The sequence below is a fragment of the Mesoplodon mirus genome, assembly GCF_964341445.2.
Source record: "Mesoplodon mirus genome assembly, chromosome: 5".
Classification (NCBI taxonomy): domain Eukaryota; kingdom Metazoa; phylum Chordata; class Mammalia; order Artiodactyla; family Ziphiidae; genus Mesoplodon; species Mesoplodon mirus.
In genome coordinates, this window is record NC_138980.1 from 132,989,121 (window position 1) to 133,006,037 (window position 16,917).

The following is a 16,917-nucleotide window of genomic DNA, read 5'->3' on the forward strand; positions in this document are numbered from 1 at the left end:
TACTTATCAAGACAAATTTAGCTCCAGATTAACTTCTATGATTTTAATCCCAAACTTCTGCTGGATCATAATAACCTGTAATGTTTAAAGTAGATTATGAACCTGTAGATGTTTGCTTTTTGTTAAGCAGAGGTGTGGGAAAGAATTCTGGTCTTTGGAAAACTGGTTCCGGTGCTTTACCTGCTGAGTGATCTTAAATTAGTCATAATTAATCTCTGAATCTCATGGTATAAAATGAAAATAACCATCATACAGGTTGTGGTGAGGATTAAGAGAAATAACGCATGTGATAGTGTTTTGCATATTTTAAAGTACTATGAAGATGTGGGATATTATTTATTTGGAGACAGATTCCTGTAGCAAAATAGAATGACAGAAAACAAAAATGCTGTTTTTTCCTAGTCTCTCATGATAAAGTTTTCCCCTAACCTGTTTATAATTTAACAGAGTTAAAAATATTTGAACATACAATGGCACACAAAGTATTATTGTACTGCCATCTTTGGGACATATTTTGAACCACACTTTGTGTAGTTCAAGTAAATTTTTTTTCAAAAGCAATGTAGTTACGTTTTAAAATATCAGCAACAGTGAGTATGGTCACTGGTATAGAACCTAAGGCTTTTTAGCTGCTAGATCAATTATAAGGAATTGAGTCAAAAATGATTAGCACCTGTCACAGAGCTATGACTTTGGATGAGGCTGGTCTCCTGAAATGATTAGCTAGTAAAGCTGGAAGGGACATTAGAAGTCAGCTTTTGCAGATGCCTTCCTGTTTGCTGCCCCCGAACTCAACTTGGGAATTTAGCAACAGGAAGATTTCAGCTCTGGGAGATGCCCTGGAGGAGAGGATAAGCAATCTCTGGCACAAAGAAAAGAGGACATTGACATCCAGGTTCTACATGTATCATTTGTGTATCTATATGTGAACGAATGAATGAACGAATGAAACTTTTGTGTCAGTGCTGATTCCCTTCTGACCCTGGCTTTGTCTAAATTGAGGATGGAAATCAGAAAATCAGCTTTAGAGACTCTGCTGGCCTGAGGGGAACTTTCTGGGGCGTGATGAGAACGGTTTTATATCTTCATCTAGTGTTGATCACATTTTGGTGTATATAAACATGCAGAGTTATCAAGCAGTACACATAAGGTTTGTACTTTTTAAATTTAATTTTATTTTTTTTTGCGGTACGCGGGCCTCTCACTATTGTGGCCTCTCCCGTTGCGGAGCACAGGCTCTGGACGCGCAGGCTCAGTGGCCATGGCTCACGGGCCCAGCAGCTCCGCGGCATGTGGGATCCTCCTGGACCGGGGCACGAACCTGTGTCCCCTGCATCGGCAGGCGGACTCTCAACCACTGTGCCACCAGGGAAGCCCTGTACATTTTTTATTTCATGTAAATCGTGGCTCAATAAGATACTGTTAAAAATCTCCTTTCCCCTCCCTCAACCTTTCCACCAATTAGAATTCCATTCCGGTTTGTTAGCGCCTCTTTGATAACATTCTGGTGGGGTGGTGGTAGGGGCTCAGTCAGCCTGGAGTATCTTAGTTTTAGGGAGCAGGAGGGGGTAGGAAATTTCTAAAGACAGCTCTTCTCCACTTTGTAACTCTACTCAGGAGTCAAGGGGTCTCAACTGCTTCAAATATCACAAAAGGAACATCTCCACCTACTCCTTGCCTGTCCCGGATGGTACAGGCTGGAGAAGAAACACAGCTGTGCTAATTTAGTCTCATATTACATTTATTGCCACAAGTCTCAAGTGAGCCCTCTGAAAATCCTTGCGATCCTATTATATTACGTGAGTAAATTTGCTTTCCTACTTCCTAAAATTATTCATACCTTAACCCTCTCTTTCTCTTCAAACAAACCACAGTCTCTCAGCTCCGACCTGGTTTCATATCTCATTGAGAAAATAGAAGCAATCAGGGAAGAAATGCCGCGTCTTCCCATCACCAAGTTGATCAAACTACCTGGATTTGTATTCCATCTGTCTTTGCTCCTGTGTCAAGGCATCAGTGGTTATCAGTGGGGGCTATAGGTAGAATTTTTAAAATGTGGATGCCCAGATCTCACTCCTAGAGATTCTGAACTAATTAATCTGGTATGGGACATCTATATATTTTTTTAAATTCTCAAGGGATTCTAATATATAGATGGGATTTAGAACCAAGAATTTAGAATGTCTGAGCTCCTGTAATGTCTGAGCTCCTATAACTCCTCTGCTTACACAGTGGCTCCTCCTCTCTCCTCTCCTCAAAATCTTGTTCTTTCACTGATCTCCCCTTTTTCCTACATGATCTCTTTTTCTCTCTGCTATAAAAATCCCATCAGCATATTAACAGGCCCTAACAACTTCTGTCTTAAAAACAGCTCCTCCTTGACTCCACATTTCCCTCTAGCTGCTCCCTTCACAGAAAAACTCCTTCACAAAGTCATTTCTATTAGTGCTCTCTGTTCTATAACCTTCAATTTTCCCATTAACCTACTTTTGTTTCTATCATTCAGTGTTGAAAACAACAACATCCTACATGTTGGCAAGTTCAATGATTTAATTTTTAGCTTTGTCTTATTTCACTTTTCAGCCACATTTAACGCAATAGATTTTTCTCAAACACCCTTTCACCAGGGATGGAGCTGTCAGTCTCACATGGGTCCTGCACACCCATTACAATCCTCTTCCTTCTTCCTTGCTGGTGCTTCTTCGCAGACTTCTTTGCTAGTTCCTCCTCTTTTCCATAAGCTTTAAACTCCAGCTGATCCTCCTGGCTCAGTCCGTGTTGTTAATCTTCTCCAGACACACTGTTTCCCAGGGTAACCTCATCCACTTCCATACGTGCATGGTCACACATTTGTGTCTTGAACTCTCATCTCTTTTCTAAGAGCCAGGCTCATACTCAGTTGCCTCCTCAACATTTCAATTTTGGTATCAAATGAACACACAAATTCTTATTTCTCCACAGCAATCCCAATGTGTAAAAACCCGGTCTTCTAGTAAATGGCATCTGAGTTACTGACATCAGAATTTTTATCAGCAGCCTCTTCCTTTTCCCCCCACTCCATTTCCAATTAATAAGTAAATTCAGATACTTTCTGAGTATTGTCACTTCTCTCCATTTCCTATGATCACTAACCTGATCCATGCCACTATGATCTCTTCCCTCAGCTATTTTATTTTGTTTATTTTATTTTTGGCTGCATTGGGTCTTCATTGCTGCAAGCAAGCTGTCTCTAGTTGCGGAGAGCAGGGCCTACTCTTCATTGCGGTGTGTGGGCTTCTCATTGTGGTGGCTTCTCTTGCTCCAGAGCACGGGCTCTAGGGCGTGTGGACTTCAGTAGTTGTGTGCGTGGGCTCTAGAGCGTAGGCTCAGTAGTTGTGGCTCACAGGCTTAGTTGATCTGAGGCATGTGGGATCCTTCTGGACCAGAGCTCAAACTCATCACCCCTGCATTGGCAGGCAGATTCTTAACCACTGTGCCACCAGGGAAGCCCCCCTCAGCTATTTTAATACTCTCATAACTTGTCTCTGCTACCACTCTTGCTTTACAGTCTATTCTCACACAGCAGCCAATCGATCTTTAAAATGTAAATCAGATCATGTTACTCCCAAACTCAGCCATTCCCCTGTCACTACCCCCAAGAGCTGCCCATAACCCTGGGAATCAAATCCACACTCCTTAACACAACCTACAAACTTTCCATTTCCTACCGTTCCCACCATTTTCCTTTTCATTCACTCTGCTGCAGCCACATGGATTTGTATCTGTCCCTCAAAAGGCCAACCTGGTTTCTGCCTCAGAGTCATTACTCTTGTTTGTCCCTTTGCCTGGCAAGTTCTTCCTCAAGATCCTTGTATGTCTGGCTCTTTTCACATTGTCCTGAAATCTGCCTCAAAGTCATCTCCTGGATAAAGCCTTCCTTAGTCACCCACCTGAGGATAGAGGGAGAGGATTTATTTATGTTGTTCTCTGCTGTATTCTCTAAGGCCCGGCACAAAGGAGGTTCTCTGGGAATATTTGTTGAAGAAATGAATGTTTGGTGCTGCCTTTAGCATGAAAGCCTCAGTGTGTCTGTATCAACTATAGGATACAAGACACAAGGTAACTACCTCTGTAGGAAACAGATGGTTGATTTGAAGAGAGATTAAGAAAAGGATTTATAAAGTGTGGACAAGGTGTAGGGAAAACACAAGCGATGGTGTGGTCCCCCAGGGCTACTGGCAGTGAGATGGCGTTACCACCCCTATGGAGCAGGACGTAGAGAGAACTGTGTGGTCAACGTCATCTGTTAGGAGTTGAGACGTTCAGTCAAGGGATGTAGCCAGCCCACTGTGCCTCTGCACAGACAGGGTCAGGGTGATATATACCCTGACTTCATTCTCTTTTCCCTCCTTCCTCACTCCTGCCAGGGATCCCCTTTGACAGAACACATTTTGAAGCCAAAGACCAAGGGAGCCCATTGATGGAATTCACATGGGTCATCCTCTGGGGGCACAGGGCGGGTTGGACAAGAATTGAGATAGATGGAGTTACAAAGTAGCTCTTTTCCCGAATTAAGGACATTGACTCTAATCATTTAAATGCTTGCTTATTGTTAATAACACATTATTCTTCTCATGGCTGCCCCTTGAATGGTGAGCTGCTTGAAAGCCTGCACTGCTCAGTCAGGGATGGTCTGCACAAAGGATGTGGGGAAGTTATCAAGATACCCTTTAGAATGGCAATGCTTTTGCCAACTGCTTGGCAAAGTTCTATCAGTGGCCTGCTACATTTGAATAGAATTTTACAATTTACAGATAGTTTTGGAGACGAGCAGGACAGATATTATCGTCTTGACATGACTGATAAAGAAATTATGGACAGAGGCCAGTGACTTGGTGCTACACAGCAGGTGGAGCTGGGGTTGAAACCCAGAACTTTTTTTTTTTTTTTTTTTTTTGCGGTTCGCAGGCCTCTCACTGTTGTGGCCTCTCCCATTGCAGAGCACAGGCTCTGTACGCGCAGGCTCAGCGGCCATGGCTTATGGGCCCAGCCGCTCCGCGGCATGCGGGATCTTCCCGGACCGGGGCACGAACCCATGTCCCCTGCATCGGCAGGCAGACTCTCAACCACTGTGCCACCAGGGAAGCCCCCAGAACTTTTTTTAAATTTTAATTTTATATTGGATATAGTTGATTAACAATATTGTGTTAGTTTCAGGTGTACAGCAAAGTGATTCAGTTATACATTTACATGTATCTATTCTTTTTCAAATTCTTTTCCCATTTAGGTTATCACAGAATACTGAGCAGAGTTCCCTGTGCTATACAGTAGGTCCTTGTTGGTTATCTATTTTAAATATAGCAGTGTGTACATGCCAATCCCAAACTCCCAATCGATCCCTCCCCTCCCACCCCCTAACCATAAGTTTGTTCTCTAAACCTGTGAGTCTGTTTCTGTTTTGTAAATAAGTTCATTTGTATCATTTTTTAAAATTCTGCTTATAAGCGATGTCATATGTTATTTGTCTTTCTCTGTCTGACTTATTTAGTATGATAATCTCCAGGTCCATCCATGTTGCTGCAAATGGCATTATTTCATTCTTTTTTATGTCTGAGTAACATACCATTGCATAAATATACCACATTTTTATCCATTTATCTGTCAGTGGTCACTTAGGTTGGTTCCATATGTTGGCTATTGTAAATAGTGCTGCTATGAACATTGGGGTGCATGTGTCTTTTCAAATTATGGTTTTCTCCAGATATATCCCCAAGAGTGGTATTGCTGGATCATATGGTAACTCTAGTTTTTTAAGGAACCTCCATACTGTTCTCCATGGAGGCTGCACTAATTTACATTTCCACCAACAGTGTAGAAGGGTTCCCTTTTCTCCACTCCCTCTCCAACATTTATTATTTGTAGGCGTTTTGATGATGGCCATTATGATTGGTATGAGGTGATACCTCACTCTAGTTTTGATTTGCATTTCTGTAATAATTAGCGATATTGAGCATCTTTTCATGTGCCTGTTGGCCACCTGTATGTCTTCTTTGGAGAAATGTCTATTTAGGTCTTCTGCCCATTTTTGATTGATTGTTTATTTGATATTGAGCTGTATGAGCTGTTTGTATATTTTGGAAATTAATCCCTTGTTGGCTGCATCATTTGCAAATATTTTCTCCCATTCCATAGGTTGTTTTTTTTGTTGTTGTTGTTATTATGTGTGGCTTCCTTTGCTGTGCAAAAAGTTTTGAGTTTAATTAGGTCCCATTTGTTTATTTTTGCTTTTATTTCCACTACTCTAGGAGATGGATCCAAAAAAATATCACTGTGATTTATGTCAAAGAGTGTTCTGCCTATGTTTTCCTCTAAGAGTTTAATAGTATCTGGTCTTACATTTAGGTCTTTAATCCATTTTGAGTTTATTTTTATGTATGGTGTTAGAGAATGTTCTAATTTATTTTTTTAAAACTTTTGACCTGTAGCTCAGTGCTCTCTATCGTAACATGCTGCTTCTCTTAGGGGGTCATTTTTGTGTGTTATGACAAGTTGTCTTCAATATTCTGTTCTGTAAAGTAATTTAGGGCATGGTTGCCTATTAAACCATTATCACTTTTTAGATAGTACAAGGAAATGACAAGGAAAATTCCCCTAAGAACTTGGGAATGAAGTTGCCCTCTAAGAATTAAACTGACATTAGCTCATTATAAATTATAGCACAAAGATGCAATGTCACCTTAAAGAGGCAGAATTATTCCCAGGTCTGCCAGTCTCAATTATGACTCAATTGAAGGTATTACCACTTATGAAGGAGAAGTTATAAGTCAGAGTTGAGGTTGATCATCCTTCTATGATTAAGAAAATGCGAGTCACAGAAGTGAAAAACCAAGTGGTGGCAGAGCCCAGCCATGCCTGTCCTGGGGAAAGGATGTCTCATTCTGAACCTAGTCCTGGTGGCAGAAATAGTCCTTTTTCTGGAGATGGGTAGATCAGGTATTCAAGTTACAACTAACATTCCTTATTCTGACTCTGTGCTCACAGCACAACTATCTGATTATAATTTGGTTTCCCATGAAGTATGATTACAGGAAGAGAACATCTTGACCAGAAAACCTACGTTATCTATTAGCATTAGCAGTTGCATTTCTCATTGCTTATTTTTTTAAAATGGGTTTTTTGGTTTTCTTTTTTTTTATTGAATTTCAAGAGTTTTTTTAATACATTCTGGATATCAACCTTTCATCAGATGTGTATCTTACAAACACTATCTCCCAGTCTGTGGTTTGATTTTTTATTTGTTTAACAGAGTCTTCCAAAGAGCAGAAGTTTTAAATTTTGATGAATTCCAATATATCAATGTTTCTTCTATGGTTTGTGTCATATCTAAGAAATCTTTGCCTAATCCAAGTCACAAATATTTTCTTCTAGAAGTTTTTATGGTTTTAGATTTTACATTTGGGTTTTAAATTTTGAATTAATTTTTGAGTATAATGCAAGATATGGGTCATTTTTTGCATATGGATGGCCAATTGTTCCAGCACCAATTGTTGAAAGGACTATTTATTCTCCATTGAATTGGCTTGGCTTCTTTGCTGAAAATCAGGTGACTTTCGTTTGTGTGTGTGTGTGTGTGTGTGTGTGTGTGTGTGTATCCTGGATTCTCTACTCTGTTCCATTGATCTATGTGTCTGTCCTTTTGCCAATACTACCCTGTCTTTATTACTTTACCTGTATATTAAGTCTTTAATCAGTTAGTGTGCTTCTCCAATTTTATTTTTCTTTTTCAAAATTATTTTGGCAATTCTAGTTTCTATGCTTTTCCAAATAAATTAGAATCAAGTTAATTTATACAAAGAATTCTGCTGGGATTTTGATTTGAATTACATTTAATCTATAAATCAGTTTGGGGAGATTTGACCTTTTAATAATATTAAATCTCCCAATCTATAAACATAGCATTTTGCTCCATTTATTTAGATCATCTTTGATTTCTTTAATCAGTTTTTGTATTTTTCCATATACAGATACTATACATATTTTGTAAGATTTACACCTAAGTGTTTCATAGTTTTGATGTTATTTCAAATGATACTTTTCAAAATTTCAATTTCCAATTGTTCATTGCTAATGTTTAAAAATATGCTTGATTTAAAAAAATATTGACCTTGTATCCTGTGACCTAGCTAAGCTCACTTATTAGATCTAGTACCTTTTTGTAGATTCTCTGCAATTTTCTACATAAACAGCCATGTCATTTGCAAATAGAGACGTTTTATTTCTTCCTTTTCAATCTGTATGCTTTCAGTTTCCTTTCCTACTTTGCTTCACTGACTGGAACCACCAGTACATTTGAAAAAAATAAGACTTTTATTGAGATATAATTCACATACCATACAATTTATCCATTTAAAGTATAGAATTCAATGGCTTTTAGTATATTCACAAAGTTGTACAGTTATCATCACCACAGTCAATTTTAGAACTTTTTTGTCACTCTCGAAAGAAACTCCCTACCCATCAGCAGCCACTTGCCATTTCCCCTCCAACCTGCTAGCTTTAGGCAACCAGCAATCTCTTCTCTGTCTTTATGGATTTACCTATTCTGGACATTTCACATAAATGAGATCATATAATATGTGGTCTTTTGTGACTAGGTTCTTTCACTTAGCATAATGTTTTCAAATTTTATGTATATTGTAGTATGTATCAGTACTTCATTTTGTTTTACTGCCAAATAATATTTCATGATGTGGCTATACCACATTTTATTTATCCATTCATCAGTTGATCGACTTTTTTTTAATACATTTTGGCTATTATGGATAATGCTGCTATGAATGTTTGTTTACAGATTTTTGTGTGGACATTTATTTTCTGTTGGGTGTATACCTAGGAGTGAAATTTCTGGGTCATATGGTAACACTATGTGTAAACTTTTGAGCAACAGCCATAGTGTTTTCTAAAACAGCTGTACCATTTTACATTACCACCAGCAATGTACTAGTGTTCCAATTTCTCACATCCTGGCCAACATTTGTTATTTTCTGTCTTACAGTTTCAGTTCAATTTTGGTAAGAGTAAATATTCTTATCTCTTTCTTCTCAGGGAGAAAACATTCAGTCTTTTATCATTAAGTATAATGTTAACTGTAGTTTTTTTTTTTTTTTTTGGTAGATACCCTTTATCCTTTTGTGGAAATTTCTCTTAATTCATAGTTTGCTAAGAGTTGTTTTTTTAAAAATCATGAATAGATGGTGAATTTTATCACATGTTTCCCCCCCACCACCATCTATTGAGATTATCACATGATTTTTCTTTGGTTTTTTAATATGGGGAATAACATTGATTGATTCTTAAAAATTGAACCAGTCATGTATTCCTGGGTGAATCTCCCCTTGGTCCATCTGTATTATCTTTTTTTATATATTGTATTTGATTTGGTAGTGCTTTCTTAAATAACTTTAAAAAATTTTTATTTTAGCAATTGATTTGAATTTTCATTAGCTCCTTTTTAGTCTCTAATTATTCCTTTTTCAGAGTATCCTGTACTTGTTTGATGGGGATGTAACATCTTTTCAAATTTCTTTGAGTATAATTAGAACTATTTCTGTTTTCTCCGGTGTCAGTGTTTCTAATTTGTTTGTTTGTTTGATGATAGTCTTTCTCTTTTAAGTTGTAAATTATTCTCAATGTTCGTTGAGCCTTGTTTTTCTATTCATGGCTAACGATGAGTAGTTGAAGCTGGCTGTGAATGGTAGTTGTTGACTAATGGCTTCATTCCAGGGTAAATGTATCAGGAACACAGCACAGTTTCTAACATTAGAATTTTGTGGCATAATAGTTTTTGAACTATTCACCTCATGGCCCTTTATCATTGTGCCAATTTTTAGTAGAACTGTTCATTGCCATAACAATGCTCTGTTATATATTCATGAAGCAAAACTACTCGATGTTCAGTAAGCACACGATCTTCCAGTTTATTTTCTAAGACTCTTACCTTTTATCTGAAGGTGGCTCCTGCTCTATAACAAGTCATACAATCTTCTCAGCTCAGTGACAGACTCACCATAGCAATATGTAGCAAAAGTAAAGTTTCATATGGATCAAAATTTGGAGAAGTAGGCAATTGCACCAGTGTTCTAGAAACTCACGAGCGTGCAGAAATCCCTTTTAAATCTGTGAGAAAATAGAATACAGAAGTAATTTCTGAACTGAGGGAGGGGAAGTGGGGAAGCCCTCTGTAAGTACAGAGGGCTGCTGGTGGAGGTGAAAGGGATAAGCCCAGATCAGGTGCCACAGTTAGGGTTCTGAACATTTGGGACAACGTGAATGCTGACCCCACTCTACTCTTAACTTGGGGTGAAGATGCCTCTCTTTATCCATATGTAGAATAAATTCTGATACAGATAAGAGATAAAATAGAACCCTCACAGATAAACAATGCACTGTGTCCAGAGACGGAGTTTTAATAAGAGAGTAGAGGGGATTTTTAAACATGGATTTAGATTGGAACAAATCCTTTATGAGAATGCTTTTCCACATGATGTAGTTAATTCATTTTTCTCTCTTCCCTGTCAGATACTTAGTGCAGTAGATGGGTTTGTGATGGCTTTTGCTTAGGCACGTCATTCCACCTTACAGATGAGGTGACTGAAACACAGTGACTTGGGATCACATAGAATGAGAAGTAAGTAAACTTCTGCAGTCATGCAAGAGCTAGAATAAAAACCATATGCTGTGAAGCCAAACTCAGAGCACTCTCCACTAAGTCAAGCTTCACTGAGTAATATAATGGAGACTTTCACCTTGCAGGGTTTTGTGGAATTTTTTTTTCATATAAAAGTTTCTCTTGCAGAAGTCAGAAGGTAACAGTCGAGGCCCAGGCAATGTAAACTCGTAACTGAATAATGCTATTTTTGACATCTATATTGATTTATTGCTTTGCATTATTTTCTTCTAACATATACTGATGGTGACAGCTTAAAGAACTTGGAAAAACACATAGTTAAATCTCTTGGTCAATTTCAACCTCACTATTGATGGGAAAATGGTAATTGCCAATTAGAGAGTAAAATTCTCTGAGGAAAGCCCAAGGTGGAGAAATGATTGTTTTGTTGATTGAAAAGATATGCATTTGTTTGACATCAGATCTTGAAACACTAATATTAACAAGCTATTCATTCAAAATAGTTATTCAGGGATGGCTATGTGCCAGACACTCTCCTGTCACATAGTGATCAAAACCAGACAATAAACCCTGCCCTCATGGAGCTTACATTTTAGTCAAGGGAGATATGAGTAAACATAAGTAAGTGTTAGAAGTTGATAAGCTCTCTGGAGGATAATAAATCAAGGAAGGAAGTTGGGCAGTTTCGGGCGCCCTATTTTAAATAGGATGATCATGGAAGAGCCCAGTGAAAGGCAACCATAGAAGATGCTGTGGGTACCTTGCCCCGATCTCCTTTCCTGGGCCATGCACTTTCCTCCAGTGGCTGCTGGTGGTTCATAGAGAGCTGCCCTCAGCTGATGAGCCACCTTTCCCCAGGGGTTACTCTGTACAGTCCCCTTGCCAGGTGGCCCACACCAGTGGCTGATGACGACTAGGATAAGAAGTTGAACTCCTTGCCATTAGGCAATGCAGTTCAAGCTCCAGACCCTCTCTCCCACCCCTAACAGCCTAGATTTTACCTGAGACAACATTCTTACTCAACCCTTTCCTCTTTCCTATCCTGCTTCCTTCTCTCCCTCCCAGGTTTTTCCCAAAGAGCATTTCTTCAAATGCTTTAGGAGTCCAGTGGTCGAGGGGGATGCTGGGATATCCCATCCCCCCACCGATAATCACTTGTGCACATATCCTTATTTTAGGATCTATTTCTATGAAACCTACCCTAAGACACTGGGTACTAGAAGTGGTCCTAGGAAGCTGACTCTAAGGATGGGATTACTACCAGACAGAGGGCCATGATGTTCCTAGCCCTGATGGTAGGTGGAACAGCTGTGCCCTGGGGTGTTGTAGAAATACAATTGCTAAGACCTTCACCTCTTGTGAATTTGGACAGGATATAGGTAGGAGGGTTTGCACTGGCTCATGTGATATCCCTGGCATGGGAGAAATAGCAACTAGGAGGACTGTGGAAAAGGTACAAGAAGTCTGAAGGGGACCAAGATTCTAGAGATGCTGTGGGTGCCCAGTGAGAGTTGCTACTTTTTTCTTCCCTACAGCAAATTAACTATCCTTCAGGGTCCCCAGTAGAGATTTTTCTTGGGGCAGGTGGAGAGGAAATCCCTAAAAGCCCAGGCTGAGTTTAATCAACCATTAAGTGCATTTTCACTATTATAAATTAAGCCATATTGTTATGGGTTTTTATCTAACAATGAGAACATAGACAATAAACTCTATTATTCACTATATAATGTTATTACTTAGCAGCTGTGAACCTGGGGTATAGTCCAATTCCATGTCCTCAGATGACCTTTTAGAATCAGCCTTCTCTACCTCTAGTAGACCTCCCTCATCTATAGCACTATATATTCTCATTTTATAATATTTACTTTAATCACTGAGTGGTTGGGTACCTGGGGTTTAGCATAAATCCATGTCCTCAGGTGGTTTTATGAAACTTCTCTATCCCTAGAAGGCCTCACCACATTGATCTGAACATTCTTTCTAGAGAACATCATATTTGTCCATTAAGTTGATGCCATCATGTTACCTGGACTTAGTGAGCACAAAGTGCTGAGTACTCTGAATGCCTTGGTAAATAAAACACACACACTCCAGAGGATGGAAGATAAGCCTTCAAAGATTAAGAGGCCTGCACATCAGTGACTTTTTAGGAGTCCAGTGGTCTGGGGGATGCTGGCATATCCCAACCCAAGTGACAACAAATTATTGTCTCTTGCATCTCCTACCACTGAGAAAGAAATGTGAGGCTTGGTTGGCCTTGTCAAACTTTGGAGGCGGCATATTTCATGCTTGGTGGTAGACCTCTGACCCATTTATTGGGGTATGTTAGGAGTTCTAGTTTTAAGTGGGTTCCAGAGCAGGGAGGGGCCTTGCAGCGTGTTTTAAGCGAGTTCAGCACAAGCAGCCCTGTCACTTAGGCCATATCATCTGGCAGAGGCGATGGTGCTACAAATATCTGAGTATAAAATGGTGGTAGGGAGACTCTGGCATACTCCAATAAGAGAGTAATGGCATGGACGCTTAGGGTTCTAGAGCAAGGCCATGCTATCTGAAGCAGAGAAAGATACACTATTCAAAAAGCAGCTCCTGGAAGAAATGGAGGCTGTGAATGGGTCCAACAGCACTGGTTTTGTGGTAGACAGAATAACAGCTCCCCAGAGATGTTCACTTCCTAATCCCTGGAACCTACAGATATGTTATTTTTCTTGGCAAAAGGGAATTTGCAGATCTGATTATGTTAAAAGGATCTTAGATGGAAAAATTATCCTGGGTTATTTGGGTGAGCCTAATGTAACAACAAGGTTCCCCGTAAGAGGGAGCCAGAAGAATAAGAGTTGAGGGAGGATATGTGATGATGATGTCTCTGTCAGAGACAGAGACAGAGAGAACTGCAGACGTTACACTGTTGGCTTGAACATGGAAAAGGGGGCCACGAGCAAGGAATGCCCGAGGCCTCTAGAAGCTTGAAAAGGAAAGGAAATAGATTCTCCCTTAGAGCCTCCGGAAGGAACGCAGGCCTGCTGACCCCTTGATTTTAGACCAGTGAAATTGATTTTGGACCTCCAGAATTGTAAGTGATAAATTTGTGTTGTTACCACTAAGTTTGTGGTAATTTGTTACAGCAGTAAGAAACTAATACAGGCTTTTCTCACCAACACTAGTTTACTTACAGCCATTGTTGAATGTCCTGTTGGCAACAGAGACTAACCCTGTGTCCTTGATACAATAGCATTTCTTGGGGAGAACAACCTGCCACTTGGTGACAAGTTGACTAGATCAGCCTGACCGGGACTAACCTGGTTTCTGGATGTGGGTTTGTTGCCATCACCATCTACAGGGCTGCAACCAGCACCAGTACCCATGGACTCACAGAGTGTCTGATCCACCCCTATGGGATCCTGTATAACATTGCCTCAGACCAAATGCCTCATTTAATAGCAAAGGAGTGCATCAGTGACACGACCAGGATCCACTGTTCCAGCACATACTCCACCAATCAGGAGCTGCCATCCCAACAGAGTGGCGGCACGGCCTCTTCAAGGAGAGGACTCCTTGCAGCAGTGGGTGCACCATACTCAGGATGCACTATATTCCTTAACTCAAGGGTCACTGTTTGGTTCTGAGTCACTAATACATAGAATATATGGGTCCAAAAATCAAGGGGTGAAAGTAGGAGTGGTCCCAGTGATCTACTGAGGAATTTGTGCTTCTTATCTGGAGGGTCTAGAATCTGTGTGTCTAGAGGGTCACAGAGCAGAGTCCCACTAAACTTTAAGCTACCACTGCTACCTGGTCACTTTAGGTTCCTCATGCCAGAAAACTATAAGACAAACAAAAGAGTTACTACACTGACAGAGGTTATTGGCCCTGATCATCATGAGGAAGGAGGGCTGCTGCAACATAATGAGGGCACAGAGGAATATGTTTGGCACTTAGGTGACTGGGTACCTCTTGGTATGCTTATGGGTTTTTCAGGTTTCACTGTAAATAGGCAAATACAGCAACCATACTCTACTGAAAGGCATGGTAAGCAGGGTCTCAGACCACTAGAAGCGAGAGTCTGGGTCATAATACCAGGTAACTCGGCAGTGCCAGACTAGGATGAAGGGAATCTAGAATGGGTAGTAGAGAAGAGAGAGGATGAGTATCGACTCTATATAATCTTGGGACCAACTGCATAGCAGGGGCTGTGCTTTGTCTCTCTTTTTGTATATTGGAGTTGCGATAACAGAGTCCAGAAGAAACTATGCCTGGATGGAGTAGATCAATGTGAGAAGCAAGTGGATCTGAGCAGTGCTGGGGGTGAACTGTAGTAGATGCTGTGGTGCTGCCCATGTTTGTTTTACTCAACCATAGCATCCATCGTTCAGCTACTGTGAATGTTGGCTGCTAATGGCAGCAGGCCGTTTTACACCTAGATTTGTTCACTCCGTGCTGTAACAGTTTTATTCTTTCATCTAGTTGTATGTAGCTGTAATGGAGTTCATTTATTTCTATTGCTGTATAGTTTTATACAATTTACTTTTTCATTCTTTTGTTGATGGATTCTTTTGCTGAATTGTTTATGGGTTTTGCCTATTACAGGTAATGCCACTAAGGATATTCTTTTAACTCTCTTTGAATACGCACACATATATTTCTAAGTCTCCACCTAGGGATGAAACTATCGGATCACAGGGTACATGTATGTTCTATGATAGCAGGTAATGTTAAACGGTTTTCTGTACATGCTTTGTGTTCTGTTAGGAGCTATTTCACAACTCTGTGGGCATGAAGATATTCTCCTATATTACCTTCTGGAAGCTTTATTGTATTACCTTTTACTTTTAGATCAACAATCAACTTGGAACGAGGCAAGGGTGAAGTTTAATTCTTTTTTGCAAATGGAAATCAATTGACCATTTGATTTAGAATCACTTTCTGTTTCAAAGATTTCCCTTTGTCTGCTGTCCTGCAACACAGTGTCATGCAGTGTTTGATTCATTTGATTTTTCTCATAAAAGAGCTTTGATTCTAAGCAAGTAATTGGACAGTCATTTGGTTCAACCTTTTGTGATATTGATAGATTGTTTCCATTTTACTCTCAGAAAACTGAGGCTTACAGAAGTTGACTAATTTAGTGAATAAGTTCTTCTATACAAAGATTCACATTATTAATGCCTTAAATGAGATAGAAGTTATTAATTAATTAGCTAAGCAGATATAGCAGTATGAGATAGGTAATCTCTGCTAAGGCTCTTCTGTCATCTTTGCGTGGTGTCTGACTCTGGGTCCAAGACAGTTGTTTCAGCTTTCACCCTCATGTTCTCCTCGCAGAGTAGTGGGAAGGGAGGAAGAACATGGAAATGCATGCCCCTTATTTTAGGGATGTTACCTGGAAATTGTGCAATTTCACTCATAAGCTATTGGCCAAAATTCAGTTATATTGCCACACCCACAACCAAGGGAGCCTGGGAAATGGAGTATTTACTTTAGGTGGGGCCAGTGTCTCTCTGAAATTTTGGATCTCTGTTACTAAAAGTAAAAAGGAGAGAACAGATTTTGGAACTGCTAGCCATGGCTGTGTATTTTGTTGCAGCCCATCTGAGATTCAGACAAAAGTCTGTGTAACCCCAGACTATACCGTGCAATCCTTGACAACTAGCTGGACTCAATAGCTTGCATTTTGAAAAACTTCTTGGGATATATTCCTGTCAGAATTTAATTCCTAGATGTCTCTCCAGATGTGTGTACCATCTCCTTTTATTAGAAAATAAAATTATTTAACTCAATTTTTTTTTATGTCGTAACTATCAGGAAAACTGAGTGCAATTTAGAGACATATTGCTATTGTTAGTGAAAATTTCCAAAGCCTGTTTTAATCCTTCCTCCACTGACTTCACTTTCACTTAATTCTTTCTTCCCTCCCTCTATCCCTCCCTTCTTTCCTTCCTTTCTTCTTCTCTCTTTCCTCTCCCCAGCCCCACCTTTGTCTGTCTGTTTTGCATCTTCTCTCTTCAAAAGTTATGGTGCCCTGGTGTTTCCTCTCCATATCTCCACTGCCGTCATTTTGATGGCAACAAATATGTCAAGGGGGTGGGGTGAGGGGGTGGGTAGGATCTGGGCAAATGGTGAATCACAATGTCTCTTTCACTTTTTCATTTTTTTTAAACTTTTATTATTAGTTTTTATTACACAAGTAATACATATTCATTGTAGAAAAATTAGAAAACACAGAGAAGCAAAAAGAAAAAATAATCACCCATAATCCC